Source organism: Pinus tabuliformis, chromosome 9, assembly GCF_031772625.1.
Source record: "Pinus tabuliformis cultivar Carrire ecotype Pingquan chromosome 9, CPIR1, whole genome shotgun sequence".
NCBI lineage: Eukaryota > Viridiplantae > Streptophyta > Pinopsida > Pinales > Pinaceae > Pinus > Pinus tabuliformis.
The window spans coordinates 1,940,203,455-1,940,211,826 of NC_142307.1; positions in this window are offsets into that span (position 1 = coordinate 1,940,203,455).

Here is an 8,372-nt window from a genome sequence, read left to right on the forward strand (position 1 = left end):
TTTAAAGAGGTTTGGTTGTCTAATTTATGGGGGTTTGGCCTTCGCAATATCTCTAAGGTTGTGGGTGGAAAGAAACGGAGACTCCTTTTTAAAGGGCATATTGAGTGTTCCTTCCACGGCAAAGTTTTCTTCACCATTTTATTTGACCTTAAAGAAGAATGGGATCTCATATTCAAGAGTGACCCTTACTTCATGGGTGCTGAGGATCTTTACTTGGATCATTGGACCTACATTTTAATCCTGAGAATGACGTTGCCTCAACAATTCTTGTATGGGTAAAAACTCCTCACTTACTCTTCACTATTGGGATGTAGATAATCTAAGAAACATCAAAAAATTCCTTGGGAAGATACATAAATAGAGCATAACCAAGAGATTTATTGTATGCATGTGATCATATATCTATACAAGTATACCTTGAGAAAGGCCTTATGAAAGAAATTCAACTCACATATATAATTGGTCTTTCATTTAGTAGGTGGATTATGACCATATCCCTTTCAAGTGTAAACAATGTCATGATTATGGGCACTTTGCTAGGAATGGCCCCAAAATGAAGATGCCCTCAAGCAGCAAGAGGATGGGGATCAATGGAAAATCCAAAATAGAAGAAGAGGAAAAACATGTAAATGTCCCCAAATGAGCTAGGGTCCCACCCAATGGGCCCCTCCTCCTTCATCAGGTCCTCATAATGCAGGGATAGATTTGTCTCCAGGAGCTAGGAAGAAGATATATCAAAATGAAAATTAGTTCGTTGTATTGGAAAATGAAGGAGAAGTTCATGGGGTTGAAGAACCCAAGCAGACTCAAGGGGAAAAGGGAGATGGTGAATCCCATGATGAGAATAAAGTTCCAGAACCATAAGATGACCTTGTGTGAAATGTCTCGACAGAAGATGTAGGTTCGAAAAAGGAAGAATATTTTGCATCTCCACAAACAGAGAAATGTCACCTTGATTTATTTGCTTTAGTTGATGACAAATCGGAAATGAAATGGAAAGGGGTTTCAATCCCACAAAATATACAAGGAAAGAGAGTGGAAAATCTAACTGGGAGCTTCAATAAGCTCATGTAGAAAGGGATGAAGAAAAGGGAACTCAGACGGTGATTAAAATTCCTTCCTTCAGACCCCCTAAAAATCAAAAGAAATATGATTCCTCTGACCCTAATCCAGTTCAGGGTATTAAAGCTTCTAGAAAATAATAAATATCATCTCCTAGAATTATTGGAGGTTTGGTGTGAGAAAAGGGAATCTGAAATCAAAAGCTTAATTGGATCATAAAATATCCATGTCCTCCTCCTCCATGAGACAAAAATTAGGGAGCGTGAAGATTTAGCAAAACACTAAACAATTTGGAAAGGTAGTATATCATTGGTGGTAAGTTCATGGGGCGCTCCACGCAGATTTTGCACTCTATGGGCATTCTCCTTCTTCAATATTCCATAAGAAGAAAAATATCAACATTGAATTGTCACTAGATTGATTCATCTCCCATTTGGGAAAATTTGTCACATAGTAAACATTTACATGCTAAATATGTATCATGACAAGTTAAAATGTTAGAATTCTTTGTTAGGACAAAGGGAAACCCTTCTCAACTCCAACTACATTTTAAGAGGGGACTTTAATGTTACAATTCACTAGTGGGAAAAGAAAGGTGGTAGTATTGTAAGATATCATTTTCAAGAAAAGATGGAGGATTTGATTTCCTGGTTAGACCTAGTCAATATCAAGCCTAAACTCTCTAAATTTACTTAGAGCAATGAAAGGGTTGGTCCTGGACACATTGCAATAAGATTGGATCGATTCCTTGTAGGGAGTGATATTTTGGTTCAAAAAAATTCTTCCTCTTCCCTTCATTTCTCCTGGGGCGGTTCTGACCTTCACCTAGTTAAGCTTCTTTTAGAGTTGGAAGATTTATAAGGTCCCTTCCCATTTCGTTTTAACCCTTTGTTGATGAATGATGAGGGTTTTAAGCCACTAGTGCATCAATCATGGTCAAGGTAGATTATTGGTTCTCTTGCCTTCATATGGGAATAGAAAATCAAGGGCTTAAAAGGGGAAATAAAAAAGTGGGTGAAACAAAGGTACAAATCTCATAAAAAAAAGTGGAGTAGATCGGATCCAATATGGAGGGACTCCTTTTGAAAATGGAAGAGGCTCCAGTCACTGAGGATTTTCTTACTAAAAAGCGAAAATCCTTTTAAGAATTCCATCGGAAATTAAAGGAAGAAAAGGGGATTTGGAGACTAAAATCAAGAAGTTTGTGGCTAAAACTAAGAGATAAAAATACTAGTTTCTTCCACAAAAAATCAACAATAAGGGAATGGAAAAATAGAGTCGAGTATATGGAGCTTAATAGGGAGATTATTTCAGATCTAGATAGAATAAAGGATGTCACTTTAAATCACTTTAAGTGCTTATATAAAGAAGATGGAGATGCTCATGTATATTTAGTGGAAGATTTTTTGGGCCATATTCCCCAGCGAGTTTCAAAATTGGACAATGTCAAGCTTTTGATTCCTATCACAGAAGAAGAAATTATAAAGGTGCTATGGTCATTCGATCTAGATGAACATCATGGTCACGATGGATTCACATGACACTTTATGAAAAAATTTGGAACATAATTAAATGTGATCTGATTAGAATGGTGGACTTCATCCAAAAATCTAGTTGAATGGGGGGCACTCTCAATTCATCCTTCCTTGTTATGGTTCCTAAATATGTAAGGCCCTCTTATTTCTCTCCCTTCAAGCCTATTTATCTTTTTAATTCCTCATATAAGATTATGACAAATATTATTTCTTAGAGACTCATGCTTCTTCTTCCCAATCTGATCTTTTAAAATCACAGAGTGTTCATTAGTAAGAGGCACTTAATGGAAAACTTTGACTTAGTACATGAAGCCATACATTCCAACAAGTCTAGAGGAGATGAAGGGATGGTCATAAAGTTAAATATGGCCAATGCCTTTGATCATGTGCATCATTCTTTTCTCTTTACTACTTTAGGAAAAATGGGGTTCTCTTCTATTTTTATATCTTGGTTCAATGCTTGTATTTTTGGACCTTGGATTTCCCCTCTTATTAATGGATTTGTGATTGGTTTATTTAAAGCTTCTAGGGGCCTCAAGCAAAGGTGCCCCCTCTCCCCCATTCTTTACATTCTCAATGTTGAATCCTTGAGTAGGAAGTTGGAAATTGAATGAAGATGTCACTCCCTCCTAGGATTCCAATTCTTAAAAGGTATAAAGAGCATAAATTACGACCAGTTCATTGATGACATGATCCCTCTTGGTAGTGCATCTTTCATTACAGTGTGACACTTCAAATATATTTTGGATGATTTTGTTCATGTCTCAAGAGGATTGATAAATTAGGGTAAGTCATTTGTATTCTTGGAATGTTAGAAAAATATTGCATGGAAGGATGTTAAGAATCTTGAGGATAGCGAGAAAGGATGAGTGGACCAATTTCAAATATTTGGGCTTACCCATATGTCTCATAATGTTCACTCATCCTTCTTAGGGTCATGCCATTAGCAAGTTTAAATCCAAATTTGAGTAATGGGTGGCTCATTGGCTAAATCTGGCTGAAAGATTAATTATAGTTCAATCTATCCTTTTAGCGCTTCCTATATTACAATTCTCAGCTATGTTGGCCCCCATCTCAGTCAGGTAGTAAATGGCTCAAGAACTCAGGAAATTTCTCTAGCCAGGAGGCAAGACAAACTCTACAAAGTTTCATCTGGTGAATTGGAAGGTGGTTAGGCTTCCAAAATCCATGGGGGGTTAGAAATAAGAGACCCCCTTCTAATGAATATAGCCCTTGGGGAAAACCTAGTTTGGTGGCTAATCACAGGGGATAATGATTGGTGGAAACAAGTGCTTCATAAAAATATCTTAATGGGGCGAGATAATCTTGTATTCATCATATCATCAACAATAGAGGAAACTCCCAAATATGGCATGTGATGTTGGATTTTATTCCTTTAATTAGGTCTAAGCTGATTTGGATTCCAGGAAATGGGAAATCAATAATTTTTTGGATTGATGAAATTATGGGAAATCCTCCTCTATGCTCAAATCCCCTATTTCATCCCCTACATAATTGGTTGATTTCCTAGCATAAAATCTCTCTGTGGGATATCTCCTCTTGTTCATCTAAAGGATATTGTTTGTGTTGGGCTTGGGGTGACATTCTAGGTCACCTTGTTGGTATTTGCATCTCTCGCATCTTCTTTGCTAGATGTAATCGTTCCTTCTTGTTAGATCGATACTCTCAGGTTTAAGGAGGTGATTTGTATTATGTGAAAAGGGGTTATAAATATTTGCTCTTCCCTAATATTAGATTTTCCTATTCTTGGTTTATGCCTTTATTTGGAGCTTTGATTGCCTCCCAAAAATTAATATTTTTTACTAGGCATTAGCTCAAATGAAGATCCTAACAACTGAGAATTTATTAAAAAGGGAAATTGTTGGACCTTTCTGGTGCACCTTATGCAAGCACACTGTTAAAAATATAGATCATCTCTTCTTGGGATGCCCTTTCACGATTTAAGTTTGGGGAGGGATCTTATCTCAATTAAAATCAAGGGTAATTTGACCTTCTTCGCTATATGACTTGTTACGAAAAATGGGGAAAACGTTATAGTGGCTATTTTGTAGGGAAATAATTTATGAAGAGAATATGGGAAGTACTGCCTAAATATGTATGTTGGAAAATTTGGTTGGCTAGAAATTTAGTTGTTTTTAAAGATGAAATGGTGGATTCCATCACGATGGTGACATAAACAAGAGGGATTCTTGGAGAATATTTCCAAGCTAATAAAATAAATGAAAAGGTTCAAAAGTTGGAAGGGGGGGAATCAAAATAGATCAAATTTTTTGATCCCACGTGGGCCATTAGGGAGAATACACATCTCAGTGAGAGATGGAGAGTAAGATTATCTAAGGAGGAATTTGATTAGTGGCTCTTGGAGCAGAAACATGTCTTCTTAAGCTTCAATGGAGAAGTAAAAGGAAACCCAAGGGTGGCAGGAGCGGGGAGGGTCGGGATGGGGTAATTTTTTGCCCTGAGAATCAAGAATAACATAGGTATGTTTTGGGTTTTGGTCACACTTCCAACAACGTTGTTAAATCCTATTTCGTGTATCAAGGATTAAGGTAAATTGTGAATCTGTGAATTAATGAGGTGATTGTTTTTGGTGATTCCTTGAATATAATTCACCATTTATATTTAATATATCTCCCCTTAAATACAAAGTTAAGTCATGTTTTCAATCGGATTTATCAATTGTATAATTTTATCCCCAAGAAGAAATGTCTCCATGTTCTTAGATCAAACAACTTCAAGGTTGATCACATGGCTAATTTAGGCTCAACGCTAAAGGTGAACTTTGGTGGCAAGGGAAAAACAGTTATGTCCCACTTCCTTAATAGCTTTTTTTTTTTAACAAGGTCGGGTAGTTTATATATTACCAAAAGCTTTGATGGAGCAAGCTCATATTACAAAAGGCTATACCATGAAAAACATCTAAGCCATGAGATAGGAACGCAGTCTCTTCTCCTAGGCTTGTGTTCAGGACTTCATGTATTTTTATGTGTATTCTAGTGTACTGCCTAACAAACTGACCTACTAGAAAGAGAAATTTGCATGTCATGGGCTCTCTGACAGTTTTTCAAGGCTTGTAGACTGATTGCTCCTGATTTGACTGGTTCTTCTTGTCATAATTGTCCGAGTTCTCTCCTTCATTGCTCGAAGAGTTCTCTCCTTCAGTGGGTTGAATTCCATGTGATTTGTTTGCTTGTTCTTCCTTTGTCTCTGCTTTCTGCTCCAAATTTCATTGTGCTTCTTTGATTTTGTGTTGCCTGAGATGCTTCTTCTTTTGTTGTTGTTGACCACTTTCCTTTTGGCGTAAACGGGAACCGTTGGATGTGTCAACGAACGAGGTTGTCAGAAGATTAGCGGCTAAGATTAATTCGCAAAGATTGGGATCAGAGGATGGACGGTGGAGATTAACCAAAGGAGTTGATGGAAGAGGAGGCTGGAGGAGCCGTCGCAACCATCGATGGTTGAGAACTACGGTCATCGGGCGTGAACAAGTCCGCATGTTAACCGAAGAGAAAGGCGGGATTAAATGCAAAGATGGTATTTCGAGTAAGTTATAAACCATAAATGGTAAAAGGGAGGGGTCGCCCGATTCCATTGACTGAGGGACACGTAGCATCGGAGGAGAGAGAGAAAACCGCTTTTTGGGTGGGTAATCTATGTGCTTGTTGTCTGCCCAAAATCGGTGGGAGTCATCCGATCCTATGAGAACAGATCAACGATGGGGATGAGTTGCGCAGATTTGATTGTACAGGCTAATCAACAACCGTCAGATCGAGCACCCGATCAATGGTCTTGATTTGATCGGAGATCAGAGAAAGGAGGGAGCAGCAATGCGGAAAAGGCTTTGGAGTGCGGGCCTGACGATAATAATAGATGCAAATGAATGATTTTTTGAAGTCCGGATAAAGCGCTCGGACGGGTTTTTCCCTTGTAAACCGATAGAGCTGAAGTCCCTGCGAACGACAGAAATGACGGAGGGCCAAAGTCTGGTTATATCAGTCAGGGAGGAGGGCTGATATAATGAGAGGGGCAGATGGAGGGCGTGGGTGCTCAGAAGGGATTTGCACTCGCTGAGAGGAGGGAGAGAAGGGAGAGAAGAGATACGAAGAGAGCAAGTTGGGTAAGTAGAAGGGTGGGGGCTTAAGATGAAGTCTGTGAGCTGAATAGAGGAAACACTGTTGGCTATTAGAGAGGACAGGGAGGGTCTTTGAAACCAAAGTATCACTATAATAACATGGAAAATGGAAATTTCCTCGCTGAAATTGTTGCTGCAATTTTTGTGAATGTACCCTCTATTCTTATAGTGCTTTATCTCAACCCGAAACCTGCCTTCGATGAGATAGATTACAACGTAGTTCTTGTGACTAGGATCAGAATCTTCATTCCTGTTGTTGCTCATACGAGAGTCTGAAGTTTCATGATTTTTCCTTTGCTTTCCCATGATTTCTTGGTTGTTGCTGCAGTGATGTGTCCTTTGTTGTTTTATAACTGTTGTTTTTTGATTTATTGCTTTTATCATTGTGATTTTTCCTTTGGAAATGGTTAGCTTTGAACTTGTGGTTTTTACTGGTTATTAAGGAACAAAGCTGTGGTATTCCTCCTGGTTTTCACGAACAAGTCCTTCATTTTTTTTCACTGCTTGGTTTGCAAAATAATCTGCCTGTTGATTGTGAATTCTCAAGACATGTCTGTAGATTACATCGCCAGAGCCTTCCAAGTTCTTCCTGATTCTTCTAAAGATTCTGTTCATGAACTCATTGCTTGGTTTTTTGTTTCTTGCCATTGCCTCTATTATTATGGCTGAGTCTCCTATTATGATAGGATTTTGGATTTCTCTTTTTTTTATTATTCTTGTTCCCATCAACAAGTTGTATGCTTCTGCCTTATTATTTGAGATTTGTCCCAATCCCCATTCATAAGTGACATTTTCTTTCCCATCAGGATCGAGGATTATTCCCCCTACCCCTGCCTTTCCTGGATTATGCTTTGAAGCCCCATCAAAGTATAGACAATATCTATTCTGATTTTTCCTCCAGTTTGTCAGTTCCTCTTCACTCATTCTTATTTTCCATATAACTCCTGAGCTTGTCTTCCTCTGTCCTTTTTGCCCATTATTATTTATTATGGCTTTGCTGAGCCAATCTCGCTCTTCCTATTGAAGAGTTTTATAGTCTGTTGGAGCTATTCCTTTGACATTGAGTATTTCAGAAGTTAGACCCCATGTTTTTGAAAGGGTCTTCCCTATCCTTGGGATTTGATTTTTGAAAATGCACTTGTTTCGTGTCAACCAAATTTGCCAACATAGAACCACTGGAATGCATTTCCATATTCTCTGAATTGTGGCTTTTTCTTTGTTGTGTCAGGGTAGGCTTTCTCAAAGGTCCGAAGAAAATCCGGCAAGGGCTTTTCGAAATTTATTCTTATTTCCAAAGGACTTATTAGTTGTTGCCAACATTCTTTGGCAAAGATACATTCTTGGAAAAGATGTTGTATATTTTCTTCAGCCTGCATGCATAATGGGCATCGTGTTGGACCTTGGAAGCCTTTTTTTCTTAAGTTTTCACTGGTCAATATTCTCCCTTTTAAAAGAGTCCAGATGAACATTTTTATCTTAAGCAAACTTTCTGATTTCCATGCTATTTTCCAAGAATCCCACTCTTGTTGATTTGGTTGTTCTTGAATGATTTTATATCCAGTTCTAACTGTATAATGTCCACTGCTTGGGTCCCAGAGATATTCATCTTCCTCATCATGGTG